We start from the raw sequence: 18498 nt of genomic DNA on the forward strand, positions 1-18498 counted from the left end.
AAAAAAAAGGAGAGAAAAAAAAAAAGAAAACAGAGAGACAGGCAAGACACAGAGAAGGAACTATTTAGGTGAGTGGGACTTCCGGAGCACTGAAACGACACTTTTCACAAAAATGTTTTCATTGTGCTGTCACCAGACACGGGCTGGAGAGGATATAGGTGCTGCAGGCACCGACAGAGAGACAGACAGAGACACTAATAAATAAGAGAGAGAGGGAAAGATTTTCAGGAAAATGTTATACGGTTCGGGCTCCTGCAGACAGCAGCGCTGGTTCAGGATTTAGTAAATAGCCAAAGATGTGGAGTTTAAGGAAGGGTGTGGGTGGGTGGCTGGGGTGAGGGGGGGTAATTTTAACTCTACAGTTGGGGTGTTGTGCCCGCTCTAAAGGCTCAGAGTTTATGAGGACGTCTCCCTCTCAAGTGACCAGCTACATCTGGGCTGCCTAAGTGGGCTGCCTAATAAATGGCACACTTTTCCAATGATCTGCAGTTTCAAAGCATTGAGTAAAGGGTATCCAGCTGTATCAGTTTCACTTTAAGGATGCAAACTTAATACTTATTTGCAAAGAAGTATTTGTGAGCGGGAGAGGACTAGAAGCAGACATATTTGAAAGATTTTCCTTGATTACACTGAAAGGAGTCCCACTGATCAAGTTGAGTGAAGGAAATCTAAAGTTTGGCTCTCGACAATCAGGCACAGTGAAGAATCCCTGCAGGAGGACATTAACATGTGATAGAGAAACTTGCCTCAGTCTCTTCCACATCAGAACCCCCTGCTCTCCACTTCCATCCTCTGCCACCCCTCCAACACTAAATGTGTTTTCCAAATGAAAATAAACGGAGTCCGACCAGTTTGAGGCAGTCATACTCTGGAATATGAGATCAAATAAAGGCTTCTGTGGAGGCTGAAAGGAGAAATGAAATGGCTTCTGAGGGGAGATGTACCGAGTAATAAAATTACTCCTTTATATCTTCCTAAACAGCACATGTTCCCCTGGAGTAAGTGAGGGCTTCACTTTGGTCAAAGACAAGTATGCAAGTGGCAATTTTTCCTCTAGGGAAGATTCCCTGATACACTTCTTGAGACTTGGCGCACCGCAATTTTCTTGAAAACGAGAAACTATTTCAGCAACAAGTTAAGCGGAACTTTGGAAGTTTCACTTTGATGATGTGCTGGTACACGCTGTCATTGAAAGGTATGTTCCATTAAATTGGAACAGCAAGAAGACTCATAAGCCTATTGCTTTTCAATGAGTTCAAACTAGGCTGAAATGTTCAGATGAACAGTCGCATTTTATAATAAAACATACAGTTGACTTGGAACTGACCATGATGTCACTACTTGAAATTGGTTAGCTATTCCAGTTATACAAACACCATTCCATTTGGCATTGGGGGACATTTACAACAAAAGTATGACTCTAACTACTTAAAATCATGCAATTGATTTGTATTCTTAAAAAGCTGGTCACAATAATATTCAGATGGACTTTTTTGCTACAGCAGAAGGGCTATATTAGAGGACATTTGCAATTGGAGAGAATACATTATAATTCATTATACAGTAGCTATTAAACCTTCAGTAAAAATGCTTTAGTACAAGGATTGAGCCACTTATCAGACCTACTCACTACCTTTAAAAGCTGTCCATGTTCAGTACTCTGAGTGGCAAAAAAGCAATCGCTGATGACTTTGAAAATAGGACTAGATGTACAATTTATCAAAACAGAAACGGCTGGCAGGGATTTCAGAGAATCAAGAGTTGTAACTGTTTGTTCAAAATCACAGGAGAAAGGAAGACTGCAATTTACAGGAATTAAAAAAATGAATTCAGCAACACCATTTTTAAAAGTTACCAATAGAGTGGTTTGGGTTATACTGTCCAAATACGGCTTTAAGAAATTTAAATAAGAAAAGTGTATTGTTCACAAAATTGATTCGTCTTGTGAGGTGTTCACAGTATGTTGCATGGATCACAACCTTTTATCAAGCATTCTGTGTACCTTCCCGACACTTTGTTTTAATGTGTTAATCAAAAGAAAATGACACAACAAATTAAATAAATTGCCTGTAGATGCACACAACTATCCCTGTTTCAGTTTGTTTTGCAGTCTTGGAAGGTAATTAAGAGGTTTACACCAGGTTGATGATGTTTGTGCTGTGACTGTGAATTCATTTCTGCCGTGAGCACAATATAGAACTTTATTCTCAGTGACAACCTGCAAGACAGTTGTTTACAAACATATACAACAGAGAGCAGACTCATTAGCGATCTCATAACACTGGGCCCCAAAATAGTGTGTGGAGCTTGCATCGGTGGCTTAAAACACTTGTCAAGCTATCATCGCGGCCGACTTTTAATTTACGCAAAGGCACCCAATTATAGTTAGAGGCAACATTTTCAACACTTTGCAAACTTGAGAAACATCATTAACTTTCTCTCTGTGCTGCCTTTTGCCCCCGTCGAAGCCTGTTGCCATCTAGTCAGGAAGACGGATGGCGAAGGGGTTGTTTCTGACAACTTAAAAGTACCCATCAGCTGCCTGCGAGACATCTCCTTGCACATCCAGCCCTGAACCTCCCCAAACAAACAGCAGGCTCCACTTCAAATACATAGCAGGACTATTAGGTAATCTTCTCCTTTGTTCACTCTCCCTGAGCCTTGGTGACTAACCTCAATCTCTCCCTGTTCCACCTCCTGCCTTCAAACTGACAACGCAACACTTAATGCTGCTTGGACTTTAGGAGTGCACTGTGATGAATGGCTAGGAATTATTAGCAAAAATACACATGTTATCTTACGTATTCAAACAGGTTGTGTTTGTTGTGTTTGGTCTGTTAGATGACAGTACCAGTGTGGTTTTTAAGTGGGAGGGAAAGAGAAGAGGAGGGCGGCAGCACAAGGGCTCTTTGTTTTGGGGACGGGACAAATCTGAGGTTTCCTTTTGGATATTCAATATCCTGCAAGGTACAAAACAGAGTTACAGTAGTCTAGTGTCTGGGCTTTTTTAGGGAGGGCTGCACAGGCTTGCTACGTGTGTCTGTGAATTGTTGCATGCTTCTTAGTCAATTGCTTTGTGGCTTGCGTGAGTCGCTTCCAACAAAGCCTGGGAAATCAATCAATCTGCAAAGAAATACCTCTTATGCCAGATGTGGCACTTGGGGAAAAAAAAGGACTTAAAAAGACTTGCTTGTATTAGGGACTCTAAGGGTCCAAACAGTGTAAAACCATGTTGAAATTAGATATTTATTACAAATGAATCAAGCTGTCAAAATGCTACCTACTCCACTTTGAATTTCTGCTTGTTATGTTAGGTGGCTTCTCTAAGGCGAAGCATGTCAAATCTGTAAGTGTGTAAACGTCTTACTCTGAAATATATCTCCACTGTTTACTTAACAAGTTGCCAAGGAGAATGAAAGACAAATGTTTCATTAGCAGGTGACTTTTCTTTTTTTTTGCTTTATTTTACAAGTCTTCAGTAGTTCCGCTCCTTGACACATATATGCGCACACTTGCATACACCAAGTATAATTATAAATGCAATGCTTGCTATAGGGAGCTGAACTTTTCACACCTTTCAAAGCCACAAAATTGGATGGTTTTGTGGTTGTGCAGCTGCCGCTCCGCACTAATGCAAGGCGGTGTCATATGAAAAATATTCCTCTCCCCAAACCACAGGGCTGGTCATTAATGAAACACAGGCCGCGCAGTGAGGTCATACAGAGTCTAGATTTCAGCAGCCACACTTAAAAACCGCTCAGAGAGAATAGAGAAACATGAACACAAATCAGATTCCAGCTCCAAGGACGGGGAAAATAAATAAATAGAGAAAGGCACTGGCCCCTCTCACATTTTCCCCCAGCGCTCTGCAAACAACCGTCAACTGCAGCTCAGAAACAGCTCACAATGAGAGCAGACTAAACAATCTGGTCCTGGCCAAGGAAAATGCTAAGCAACTCTGCACACAGGATGTCTCACCCTAATTGCCAACTATCAAATCTCACAATGGAATCTATCCATTTGGCAAAATCTTCACAGCAAACTTGGCGATATACTTTTGCTTTTAAAAGCGTCAACTTTTGTGATGAGAAGACAGGATGAAAAAAAGATGGAGAAACACAGTTGTCAAGAATTTCATTTCTATCTTGGATTTGCTGGGGGTTTATTGAGCTTACAGGAAAACTAGCAGTAATGTGTGCTGAGAGGGGAAAAAAAACTTTTATTTGATAGAGGTGCTGGGGGTCTTGTAAACGAGTGATTAAAATCCTCAGCATTAAGATAAACAGACTAAATAGGTCCCCAAAGACGTACACACTCAGGAAGGAGAGAGCGCAAGGGCAAGCCCTAGTCAGCGAGTGGGACTGACAGACTGTGTACTGGAGGTGGGCATGGGAGCGTAACTGGAGCCTTGGGACTGGTATAAGAAACAGGGTTACCAGGAGGGACCGGGATTTAAACAGGAAACTAATGGACAGTCTCCGCCATCCACCATGTGGCATTGTATTTTCCATCCAGTCAAAGCCATGCTCGCAGAGACCCCATGACTTCAAACAGCCAAAATAGCAGCACATTCATGAAACAGAACAGAACTACTGGGAATTAAAGAAGGCAGGGAAAAAAGAAAATGCACACACACACAAAAAAAAAAAAAAAGGTAGCAGGCCTCGACAGCAGATGGTAAAATTAACATTTCAACAGTTCCTTCCTTTCATGTAGGTCTCGGCAGAACTTTTTCTTTTTTCAAAAAAAAAAAAAAAAAGAGGGGCTTCGGTTTTGGTAAGATACAGTGGTGTAGGAGGCATCTGGAAAAGGGGAAGAGGAATATTGGCTTATTGCTCCTGATGGTCCACCTCTATGAAAAATTAAATAGGTCTGTTTTGCAGGTTTCCCCTCTCTGGAGTGCCCTAAGCTGTGTTATGGAAACATCATCTTGGTAATTTATACGCCAAAGAACACCTGGTGATGAAAGAAAATAAACTATTCCTCCCTTTCTTTCTCCATTTAAAACCCAGCACTTTGGCTTTGTGGTCTCTCCCTTTGATGTTTCTTTTTCCACCTTTTTAATGTCCATCCATTTGGCTTATTTTGCAAGTAGTTGGCATCTATTGTAGTGTTAAGTCGTTCACAAAATACTTGTCAGATTTCATTTTGAAGTCTTGATATACACTTCAAAAGGTGCGCTAGAGATGTTATCAGGGAAAGACTGGAAGACTGAGGCATCTCTAATAAAGACCCAAACAATGGACAGCCTCTCTCATTTCCAACCCTGTCCAATGGAGCGTCTCAGTAGTACCCATTAATTTGGACACAGTTCTGGCTAAATTACATGTGTTCCACCTCTGTGACATTTTAAATGCAATTAAAAGCTGGTTATGGAAGTGTGCACGGACTTCCCTGTGATGAAGGGAAATCACTGACGTGATTAACATGCAAACGAGCTCACGCTGGCAGACTAGATTGGGGTTTGAAAACCTCAATTACTTTTGTGTGATTATCTATTTACCAGTACACAGATTTCCATTTCTCATCTCCAGCCGAGTTCCCCATGCACGAGCCTCAATTATACGTGGCACACCTTTATTTATGATGCGCACGATGCTGAAATACAAGCTGTGGTTATTTTTCACTATGATATATTGCGTCTTTACAGGCTGCTCATGAGGCAGGGCCACCAGACCAACACTTCCTAATGCTGAACCATTTGCTTTGTGAGCACTTAATATGATCTTGATCCCCACCACCCTACACACCCCCAATCCATCCATCCAACCCCTATTTAAACTCAGTTTAACCCCCCTCCCCTCCCCGTTAGACAGCAGGGAGAATAATGGACAAAGGGCAACTATTTGTCCCATTCAACTGAATTTTATGCTTTAATACTTTATTTTTTTTTAAACTCTAAACTGTAACACTACCAAAAATTAAAACCCTTTAAAATGCATGAATTACTTTGTGTGTGTGTGCGCGTATGTGAGTGATGCATGTGTGTGTGTGTGAGGGGGGGGGGGGTCTTTCATTGGAAGACTAATTGCAGGTGAAGATTCAACTATATCAAGTGGTGGATGAGAGGAAGATGTGGATTGAAATGAACTGCAGAAACACTCCAGGCCTTATAGTATGTATCGTCTTGTTGATGCAATTATTAAAGCAACGCCTGGCAGCACAGGAGAAATGCAATTTAATTAGTTTAAACGGCTGAATAGTAACAGAATTACAGTTTGCTTTTTTTTAGTTAAAATTTACATTAAAATATACATTACATTTTCCAAGCAGGTGAGATTTAAGATGCAGAATAAAGCACTCACAACTTTAAAAGCATAAGAAAAGAATAAAAATATCCCAAAACACACAAAAAATTAATGAACTACAGTACAGTAACTGTGCCAATGTGTACTTGCTTTTCAACCATTTTATCTGAAGTGTAATGATTTTTTAAAAATTGTATAGCGCATGATTTTATTGTTTGTCAGTGTTCCTGCCTGTTTCTCGGTGCCTGGGGACAGGAAGAGAAAGGAAGACACAGATATCTGTGGCACAGCCAGGCTTTTCACATTGTGCCCAGCATACATAAAACATGCCCTGTTGCTTCAGCTGGAGCAAAAAGGAAAACAGTGCCATCAAGTGAAATTTCTGAGGATTCCTCAAACACCTCAGCAGATAGATCTATCACCTTATCAAACTAAAGGCAGTAGAAGGAGAGTCCTCTTTGGTAAACTTTAATTGACAGTATCTATTTATACAAAATAAGAGAGATTTTTTTTCTTGTCAAAGAGAAATCTTATCACTGTTATCCGACACTTATTAAACTTTGTTTTAAAGTGTAATTCAAACATATTCTGTATATCTGCACAGTTTTTCCCTCAAATCTCAAATCTGGATGGGGATATTAGACACAAGAGCACCTCCCACTCAAGTAGTGAGATGATAAGACAAGAAATGAACATGATGCTTTGCTGACTTCATGTTCAGAATCCTGTTTGAGGTACCCAAGGAACAAAGGGAATCATTATTACTATTTGAACTCAGTTGCCAGGACTTGGCTACAACACTGGTATAAGGTTGCTAGAGTAGATAGAGAGAGAGAAAGAAAAAAAAATGTGCAGTGGGTACAGCATATTGAGTGAGTGAAACTGGTGGTGACGGCTAGAATCGTGAGAGAGAGAGAGAGAGAGAGAGGAGAAGAGAGAAGGAGAGACAGGGAAGACGGCTCGATGAGGAGGACGGACGAGGAGAAGAGATGATGACGACGAGACGATAGAGAGGGTAGAGCTTAGATAATAGTAGATAATGGACAATTAACTCGGGCTGGTAGTGCCGGCTGCAGTGAATAGCAGCTTGTAGTGCAGCAAGTCCCCGATCACCACTCAGCCATATTCACATTGGGAATACAGGCGATATCAAGCTTCAGGCTACTGGGCCTCAGAGGTGTACACGCCGCATTAGCAATCTCCACAATGCCTTCAAACAATGCTTGATACCAACAAAGTGTCCCAAAGTGCAAACGCAAGCACTCTGCCGATGGGAAGTCTGTGGTGCCATAACCTTGCCCATTGTTTGACGTCCTTTCACCATCAAAATAAACCCAGGAGCCATTCAAAAAAGTGACTGCCATTCCTGGGTTCAGACATGGAAATTAGCATAATTAAACCTATATAAAAGCTAATTGCATAAATAAATGAGTGAATGTCACCACTGTGCATCACACAAACAATGCATGTGTTCATATCAGAGGCCTCAGAAGTGTTTTTAACTGCCCACCCAGCCCCCCTACCCCCTTCAAGCTCCATCTAAATCTATTGATCTGTGAAACACAGGGACCCAGGGGAGGCAATTCACTTAATATCATACATCTAATGATGAGATGAATAACGATTATACCATTTGGTAATTAAACGTCTTACAAACCATTTAACTGACTGTGCGTCAGGAGGGGTCGCTGGAGGTCGTAGCGATTGTTTTTCATTTCTTGCTCGGCACGAAAAGCAGGAGACACGCAGGAGGTAAGGCTGGGGGTGGTGGTGGTGGTAGAAAACAGTGCATGACACAATGGTGAAAACACACTAATGATTGTTAGCAGCTATGGCACTAATCCCTAATGCTGTCAAGACTTTGAAGGGAAAACAATTTGGAGGGGGCGAAGGAAACAGAGAAAAAAGCCTGACAAACATCTTAGCTTCCAGGGATTTGTCTCTTTTTTTTTTTTCGATTTGGAAATCTCATTAGCTCGCTTCTGCGTCCTTTCACAATAAGAGATAAGTGAGAAAAAAATAAGCCTATATTTATTGGTGAACTGTACATACACGTGAAAAAAAAGAGGGAGGGTTATGTACAGACACCTTCACTCTTTGCAAGAATGTGTCTGATCTACACAAAGGTGTGTTAAACACACGCTCTGAGAGCCAATTTACTGTCAACAACCACAACCCTAATCCCTATTTACAGGCAATAATTACCCAACATTGCCATGTCAGTGTGTTGTTGTATGGACAGGCAGACTCCAAAGGCCTGTTCGGGGCTTATTTCTTGACTGTAATGTATACAGTGAGTCAGGTATGAAAGTTTTGAGAGGTTTTAGGGTTTACGGAACATACAATACACACAAATGTCCAATCACTCTGTCAAACTCTCCCTTCAATCCTATCCTCAGACACCTAACAATACCTGTCTTCTGTATCTGCTTCTGGCACATTCACGCAGCATTTACTGACAGAGGAATGTGTGTCATGCTCCTGGCTCCTTATTGAATGATAGCTAGTAAACATTGTCATTCCAAAGAGAGACAGGATTAAAGCCTGCTTCGCCCATTGAGGGGAACAGTGCGCGGAAAGAGAACCAGAACAATAGCCAAATGGAGGACGGTATCACAAGGGTCCAATGTCTGCCGTGATGAATATGTGGGAGATTATAACCCATTCCATCATTTCCATAATGTAAAACTCTCTTTCTTCTTCACCCGCCGACTATTCACTAAATAAATGAGAAAACTATCACCCGCGCAGAAATATTTGACAAAAGGCAGAGGGGAGGGAGACTGAGTTTTGAATGACCCCCGTGCCTTTGACAATACAGGCGCTGTCCGGACACATTCGGAAGCAGCAGAGTGAGTAAGACCTGGTAGGGTATTTATCACTGGGCACAATGCAAATGTATTACCATGTCACCTATACCACTTTACGGCACAGAATGGAACCACGGTGAATACAAGGGAGTTTTATATAATACCAGGTGGAAATATGAATGTGGTGTTCTTTGGATGTGTGGGTTTGCTGCCTCGCGAGCTCTCTAAACTGAGGGATCATTCAGTGGACGCTGGTTTAAAACCCTGTAGCCACAAAGGGTCAGCCCTTTCATTTAACCAATATGCTAAGTAGCCTGGCTAATAAGTCTTTCCAAAAAAAAAAAAAAAATCATTTGAATTGGACTGACAACGGTTTGAAAGAACTTCTGAAAAGAAAAGTAGAATTACAGAGTTCAGTGTAAAGAGAACGTGAATAAAAGAAGTTGAATGACCAAGACTACCTTTGGCTGTGGGTGAGTTAATAACTTTTCTTAAAAGACTTTTTAAACATCTTTGAAAGCTATCTGGTTAAATATGGCTTCCAGGTATTCTCACCAAGCAAAAAATAAATGTATAAAGTTATACTATATACCAACTATATACCATGGACTGACAATATAAGCAGCCACTTGACTGCCGGCCCTTGAATCCAACTGTTACCGCGAGCTCCTCAAAAAACATTAAACTTGTGAAATTCCTGAGCCATAGAAAATATCTCCCCACTCCGCTCGCAAATCAACACCACTGACACCTTTGCAGCAATTCACTTGATGTATGTGTGTCTGTTTGTGTGTGTGAAAGAGAGAAAGCCTCTGTTACATGCGTGTGTGTGTGTATGTGTGCCATCTGCCCGATCACAGTAGTCTATTCCAGATATTTCTCCCATGGTAACCTAGTTTATTTACTTTATCTACAATATAATGCTTCAGTGAACATTAGCAACTTTGAGACACAAGTTTCAATCAGTCGTCTGGCGGCGGTGTGTGCATGCTCGCGCGTGTGCTCAGCCAGGTGCAGAGAAGAGATGAACACCGCCGCCACAGAGAGAGCGTGGCTTTAAACCCAAGGACTGACAAAGAGGTCCCAAAATAATACCAAATAAAAACGGACAGCGGGAGAAGAGGAAGAAGGGAAACAAAAGAATAGCAGAAAAAGAGAAGTAGGGAAGAAAGCCAGAAAAAAATAAACTATAAGGGACAGTGGGGAGAAGGACTGGGAACAAAGGTAGTGGTGGATTTAAAAAATAAAAGAGAGAAGCTAAATAAAAAGCGATATTGTTGTGAGAGACAGGAGGAAAGAGTGAGAAGGACAGACAAAGGGAATAATAGAAATAGACAAAAGCAAAGTGAAAGAGAAAGCATGGGAGAGAGAAAGAGAATAAGAAAAGGGGGGGAGACAAGGTGTTCTCCCTGGGTAGTGTGGAGCTGGTCTTGTCCAATAAACACAGGTGAGCAGCTCGACAGGCCAGGACCACCAAGCTGACTGACAGCTGAGAGCTCTTACTGACCGCCGGCTTTATGTTACATGACATGAGGAGTGCAACTCAACTGACAAAGAGAAACTGCCTGCACCTCTCAGAGTGCGGGAGGGAGGGGCGGGTGGGGGTTGGCGGAAGCACACACACACACACACACACACCCTTACGAACTTGTGCAAACCGTTTGGGAGCCGCATCCACGCACAAAGTTGCAAACACAAAAAATACCCACTCTCGTACACACACACACACACACACACACACACACACACACACACAGGAGGAGAGCCATGCCATTTCCCTTCACAGGTGAGCAGAAGAAGGAAACACCCCGGTGCTTCGGTTACTTAGTGGGAGAAAGTGAGGAGTTGTAGGGTGGGGGGCAGAATGTATGCTGTGTGCCGACTGAATCTTTTCCACATGACGGGCCTCGGGCTGTTTTTGTCAACTGCACTCTTGAGCAGCAAGGAGTCAGGTAGTGTGACCACATGATTGCCCAAGAGGCACTGTGGTGAGAGAGGCAGAAATGGGGAGAGAGAGAGGGAGTGAAAGGGAAGAGAGCGGCAGAGAGTGGGAGAAGGATCGGGGGGCTGGGGACAGGACCGATGCAGCACGCATGATGAGGTGTAATCACAAACCCCATTCAGAGTGCAGTGGAGTTTGTCAACATACACACATTCACATTCCACTGTCTGTCAGCTCTATGACCCAAATCGAGCATGCTGTGTGTGAGTGTGTGTGTGTTTTTTCCACACACACACGAGGATGCTTTCTGCCCATTTCGCCTCCAACCAGGTAGTAACGGTTGCACTGTCTGGGCTTGTGGTTTGTGGTGGGGAAGTCAAATTCCAAGCGCTTGTAGGATTTCACTGCTGCCTGTATCCCTTTTCAACCCGCGATCAAGTGATCATTATGAACAAAGGACTTGGCTAGTTGCCTCTGGAGTAAAAGCTTTTTCAGTGGCTGTGACCGTGTGGTTTGATTTGAAACTTTTAAAAAAAGAGAGAGAGAGAGAGCTACAGTGGAGGAAAACACTCATCTCATGAAGGAATCTTAAGAATGTTACATTAAAGACCATAAAAATGTGTCAATTTCATAAAAAAATAAACTGAATGAAAAAGTGCTTGGACACATTTAATTAAAACATAATATGCAATGAAATGTATTCTGAATGAATTCGATGCTGTTGTCATTCCATGTAAATACGCATGAAACAAAATCTCATATACATAACATGGAAGAGAACAAATAATCTCATTTACATTTAAACAAACCTTTGGATATGATTAGTTAAACAATGAAAGTCTTATTTCACCACAGGAAGCCAAAATCCCATTGTCACAATTTCTTCTGAGGTTGATATACTACAATAATGGAGATGTGTTTCCTAGAAACCAATTTCTTAGGATAACACACAGTATGTAACAATATTAACATAATGTTTGCGTTTTGGAGACGTCTTAAATACTAAGAATTCAGGATTTATTTGCATGCAACTCAAGGTAGTCCTACACACTGGAACACAGTAAGCACTCCCTGATATAAACAGGGATCATCAGTGGGTTAAAATAGTGTAGATTTAGTTTATGTCGTAATGACATTATCCCTATAAAACACTGAACTGTGAAGGGCTAACATAAACTGAGGCCTATTTGTGCAGGCTGAAAAATGAGGCTGCGTGACAGTTTGGTGATAACACACGAGTTCAATCTGTCAAGACAATCAGCATTTAGACCTCGAGAGAAGAATGCGCGACTTGTGTGCGACCGATTCATTGGACACGATCACCTGCGAGTGAAGCCACTCATAATTCTTCCCACCTGAAATAAGGAGTTCAAACTAATGTCAGGCTGCTCTGATGTCATGCCTGCCTCGGGTTGGGTTTCACAATAATCTCAGCCTCTTGGAGAGATGCCATAGAGTCCAGCTTCCGCACCCAAGATTTTCTCCAATTAAATTGCAGGGGAAAGAATAACACGTGAAACACTAGATCCCTGCTCGTTTATAGAAATTAAGGTGGTGCATGCAGTATTTGCAATCAGTCATTTCTACAGTATCAGTCATCTCTATGGGGTGTACATATACATCGGAGGGGCCCCAAAGTGTGTTGAGGCTACCTTTGCTGAGAAATGTACCATTTTCCCCTATTATTAAGTCCCAAATAATAGATTCTTCTGCAAAATACTATGAAGATTTGACATTTTAAACAACAACTAGACAAAAGATAAGAGTGTGGGAAAGAGAAACAAAAAGTGTATAGCATGGGCAGCCACGAGGATCAATAGAGTCATTGAGCCTCTTTATCTTCTCCTTAAGGAATGATGGCAATACTCATTCTGAGCCCCCTCACCTCCCCGCTTTCTGACTCCATTCTCATGGCAACTGTGCACTCTGGACAAACTCTTCATACCATATATTTTCTTCACTCCTCACCATCTCCCCTGTATCTCCACACTAAATAACCGACACTTCTGAAATGTTCATATGGAGTAGATCTGGACTGCATTCAGCCTTGTTATATTTTCAAGGTGTGATGGGTTTCATATGGAGCGTTCTCACAAGCAAAGGACTAAAGAAAAAAAGCTGGGAATATATATGTCAGGTGGGAAAAATATTTCCTCTGCGGATATAATGTGAGTACAATTCCGGAGTCTATTTAAAAACAGGACAGCTCCTAATCCGAGGGATCAGCAAAGGGCAGGGCGTCATTGGTCCATCCACTCCAATTTGCTCACAGCACGACACTATCAGACCCCAAACCAAACCTCATTAAATCAAAATATGGAAACTTGGGGAACTTCCAAAACTTCTAACTTCTCTGCCTCCCCCTTGCCTAAGTGTGAAGACAAAACAGTGGACCATAGAGAGAAGGGTGCATGAAGAACGGCAGCAGATTCTCAGGACTGAGAGCAAAAGGAAGGAAGAGAGGGAAAGTAAACCTTTGATGAGTAAGACTTTTTTTGTTAAGCGAGGGGGCTTAACTTTAAAATATTCTGGGTGGCAGTGAATGGGGGATTGACCAATGGCCCTGATCTCAGCCACACACTGGGGCACTGGGGTTAATGGTGGATAAAGATTAGAAAGAAGGGGTTGCTTTGCCTGATCTCCATCCACCCCCACACTACCCCGCAGTTTTCACCTTCTCCACCAATCCCAAATCAGCTAGACAATGGAGGCTGCCAATGGGGAATGATCCAAGTCCCTTTGATTTCTGCTTCTACCCCCTCGACTGCTCTGAGTGCCCAGGGTAAAGACCCGTGGAGGTTCCCCCTGTTTGCCCACTCACAGGGACGACAGTTAGCAGGCTCAGAGAAACCATTTGAGGATTGGAAATGGAATGACAAGAGGTCTCTGATCTATGACAAGAAATCAATTTCAAACTGGAAATGTGAGCAGAGGGCCGTTCAGTCCGAACTGCAGCTTCTTTAAAGCAGCCAAAGATATACTTAATTGCTGTAGATTTTTATATATGTCTACACAGGAAGTACAGATTGCAGTGTTGGGGCAATTACACTTTTTTTTGCAATGATTAGAAGGACTTTTTTAGGCCAGCAGATACGCAGTAAGAGTTCATCTTTGAAGATTTAACTGAATACTAGACAAATTAAGAAGTAATATTTAAATCTCTTTTAGGTGGGAAAGGAAATCTGGACACTCTGGAAAGAGTGCAGCAGTTCTGCAGCCAAGCCAGCATCTTTGCTCCAGCCTATATGCTTTAATCATATCTATACCTCAAAAGTGTGCTAAGATAAATAGATTTTCTCCCCCACATTGCGAGCAGAATATCTAAATTAACCTATGGCCTGGATTCAAATCAAACGGATGACACTTTGCGGCTTCAAACCAAAAATCACCTACCTGTATTAAGTCACTATACATTTCATTGCTCTTTTGAATATTTAGACAGACATATTTAAATAATCGTTATGATTGATTATTGTGTACATGGAACATATCTATAGCAAATGATTCCATTTAAACATTCACACACACACACACCACTCTGTGGACCCAAAACTTGATCCTTCACTTTCATGTTTCTGTATATACTTCCAAAACAATAAAGGTTTTAATGTTTCTTCTCACCATCACTACCTGAAAGTATTTGGAAATGTGTGTGTGTATGTGTGTGTGTGCGCACACTTATGTGGCATGGATGCATGAGTATATATGAGAGATCTAATCAAAAGAATGGCCACAATAGAAATGGAGATTCCTCACACTCATTTGTGGTCTGACCTGGTGACAAACACCATCTTGTATCATTAGCTTGGAAAAGAGAGCTATCTTTGATTATGTCCACGTTTTGGAGCACTACAAAGATGCTGGAGCAATCAAATAGTTGAATTGTTTATATATTAACTGATTAACAGATAATATGATATTACCAAGACATTTTACTTTGTTACTACTGGAAATGTACATGAATCTCCACACCCCAACAACTTTTTAAATGATGGCATTTTAATTGCAATGGTTCATTTTGTAAGAAGTTAGGTCCTCAACACAGTTTGTAATACTTGTGAAACTGTTTTTAAAGTGCTACTTAAAAAATACTTTCCACTGGGGAATAAAACTAAAATATGTACTAATAGGTATACTTTTCTCATACCTGGCTCTGCTGTTTTGTCATTTCAGCACCCAGGATTGTGTTACTCTAAAGCCAGACCCCACCAGCAGTTATGACTGATGTGGCTCATTACAGTGGATACATTAATCTGGGGGAAAAAAACACAACACCAGGCATGCAAGGACAAGGAGAACTGCTTTCACTTACCACTTTGGACTTTACAGTGTGTGTCGTCTGCTTTCTTCTATGGGCGCAGAGTGCGCATATTTCATCCTAAAAAGAGAAATGGGGAAAATAGATGTTTGGACTGAAAATACAAGAAGTACATTGAGCAAAGCTTCATTTCTGCTTTCTCTAGTTTCTGTATAGTAGCTAATGTAACCCTGTTCGCTTTATTCTGTTATGTTCGGCTACAAATCTCAATCAAGACATCAACAAAATAAATAAAAAAGCCTGATATCCAAGCTTGCCCACATTTGTCCGCCATAATGCATATCATAACTTCTAAGTTAGAGTAGATTGAAAATCCTTGGGGTGTGAAAACCAAACAGGCACAACTGAAAGGTTGCCCAGTGGAGGGGGAATTCTATCAAGGTGGACAAGATGAAGATTTGTTACATTTGAGGGGGGAATGAGGCCCCCTTGACCTCCACTAGCCACTACAATCACCCAAACGCAGTGAGGCCAACACCACAACCAAAGACACGGTTGGTGTCTTGACAAAAAAACAAAATGAGTTCATCATTTTTATTCAAACAATAAAAAGCTTGAGTTTTGCTTGGAAAGATGAATGATCTTGAGAATACACTCTAGGTTACTGTTAATTTGAACACTGATCCTTGAAAAGACACTGTTAATGCTACTCTAATCTTTCTCAAGGTTAAGGATTCTTCTGACAGATGGACATGAAGGGCCCATGTTCAAATACTTACCCTTAGGGAGAGAACTTGCTGTTGTTGTCCGTCACAGGAGTGGAAGGAATCCAGCGATTTCAGCTATCTGAGATAAGACAAAACAGTAAGTATAACATTAGTCCAAATGTCTTCATGAAGTGCTGATCTTTTTTTATGTTTCTCGGCACATTCAGTGCTGGTGCGAACATGTGTGGACTAGATTGTGTCTTACATAACTATTGTCTGTGTATGGCTGGTAGGTGAAAGCAATAAACTTTGGAACAACAAAGTGCACCTGGATTTTGCTGTGAAGCATGAGAGCATATATGTGTGTGTGTGTGTGTGAGAGTGCATGCACACAGGCCATATAGCAGTACAGCTACAGGTTCCCCACCCCGACACCACGCACACACACACTCACTCACCACAACAACACACACACACGCTGCTCACTCTCTCTCAAGTTAAAAGGTGCAGTGCCTGGAAGGCTCGAGCTCTCAACGCCAAGTAAATCACACTGTTAACCTGACACGATTGATTTCTCATGTAGGTCCATTCAGCTGTCTGCATCTAAGTACACATGTTATGGCATCCATATAATATATAGACCATTAGTATTGATGATTTTTTGTGTTAATTACACAACTACAGCTGGAGTGTACAATAGCACGACTGCAGCTTCAGATTTCTCTGGACATTTTTACTGCACATACATCACATGTTAAATACAATTTAATTCCCCTCATTGAAGAGCATTGTGGAGGCAGATTTCTGCTGCTGGGGGCATGAGGGGCACAAAATGGTCTGGATGTTCCTCTCTGAGATTTTTTTTTTCTCCCTTTTATTCTCCCAGAATTCCAATGACCCCTACAGGCAACCAACGACTGCTGAATCCTAAGGAATGTGCTCTCTGAACTGTACAAAAAAGCCCTCAGCTCAAAGAGCACAGCTGAAAACAAAACATGCCAACTGCTATAATTTTTCACTGTTTTGAGTTTGTGGAAAATGTTGCACAGATTGCCGTGCAACATTTACTCAAAATGGGGTGAGAGGGTTTGAGGTGGGGGTGGGCACCAAACAATGCACTGTACGCTGGGAAAACAGACATGAAAAGGTTTGACAAGTTTGGACAAATAGGGCATTATATAATTATAGGACTAAACTGTATTGTGTATGTACAAAATGAACATGTGAGAAATACAGTTCTCTGTATATAAAGTAATAAGATGAACAAAACATTAATGATATTTTGCAAAAAGCCTTGTCGCATGGAATGACTAAAACTGTCAACCTTAGAGTGAAGTAAAGAAAAACAAATAGTTTGAAATATAATTTAGATATAAAACATCATTTCAAGTTAATGCCCATTTACTTCAAATTATTTGCTGCTGAGTAGACCTCTGGGCTGTGCAGATGTCATATTTTATTCACTGGAAAAGCATTAGGAATGCTATTAGTCTGTATGACCTCCAATTCGCGGGGATTTACAAATACCACACATATCTTTATGCCAAATATAAAACCACTGGTAAATTCTATCAACTTATAAATATGGCAAATGCATTCAAGTATTCATGAAGGCCTAATAATGCTATAGGCTGATATTTACATAAAGCGCTCGTGCACTAAGTCAAGATAAACTATTTAAGACCCGCACCACAAATACCTCCACACTGCAGAAAAAGGAGGGTCCTGCGATGAAAGAGGACATTATGCTAACAAGTCAGATTACTGTACACAATAACTTTATCTTAAAAGTAAATACCATCCTTGGTGTTGGAAAGTGGGGGGGCATTATGGAAAGTCACTGGCAATATTTCTGTGGGGACCAAATGCTCCTTATCAGTGTTAGTCGAGCAATTCAGGCCCGCCCGAAGAAAGATGAGTCTTCAAACTCATTCTATTCATGGTCAGACGTGTAATTACCCTCAGCTCACAGTCTAGACGTAACCGCTTTCATAGTATTTAAGACCCCCTATGCAACGCGCGGACGCCGGCTCCTACCACCAAGCCCTGCACGTTAAATCTGTGGGCAGATAAATTAGCAAAGAATGCAATAAAATAGACACAATGAGAGGAACTTTATCCTCCCCGCTGCTAAATGAGATTTCTTTGAAATGCAGATCAGTGGCTCTAGATTAGTGAATTTTAGCTGCTGTCAACATCATAACAAAATACAAATGCGATTGTTCGCTGGTGCCTTATCTCCTTGCTTCCATCTGTTGGCTGGTTATTTACTCCCCCCTGATTTACTATGCAGATCTAAATAAGTCGCATCAAAAGGAGGGCTTACTGCACAATGCCTTCTTAAGCTTCTACATCAAGGTATTTGAAAAACCGGTAGTCACATGAAAAGGCTGCCCATCAAAGGCACATCTCTAATGAACTCTCCCATATCAGAGGGGGCTTGTGGGGCCTGGCTTTAATGCCGTCTGTGTGGAGACAGAGGAGCAGAACTACAAATCAGACCCACCAAGCCATGGCGGAGAAGGGAGGAGGA

At 41.5% G+C, this 18498-nt stretch overlaps 1 protein-coding gene across 1 annotated transcript in view; it reads right to left on the bottom strand.

Moving 5' to 3' along the window:
- Positions 1 to 18498, bottom strand: part of foxp2 (forkhead box P2) — a gene marked incomplete in the record, with an annotated part of 99674 nt that overhangs the window by 74616 nt on the left and 6560 nt on the right. Inside the window, 2 exon segments of the mRNA XM_035675935.1 lie at positions 15313 to 15378; positions 16038 to 16104.

This window comes from Morone saxatilis, unplaced genomic scaffold (genome assembly GCF_004916995.1).
Source record: "Morone saxatilis isolate NCDOM2014 unplaced genomic scaffold, NCSU_SB_2.0 Contig10, whole genome shotgun sequence".
Lineage (NCBI taxonomy): Eukaryota > Metazoa > Chordata > Actinopteri > Moronidae > Morone > Morone saxatilis.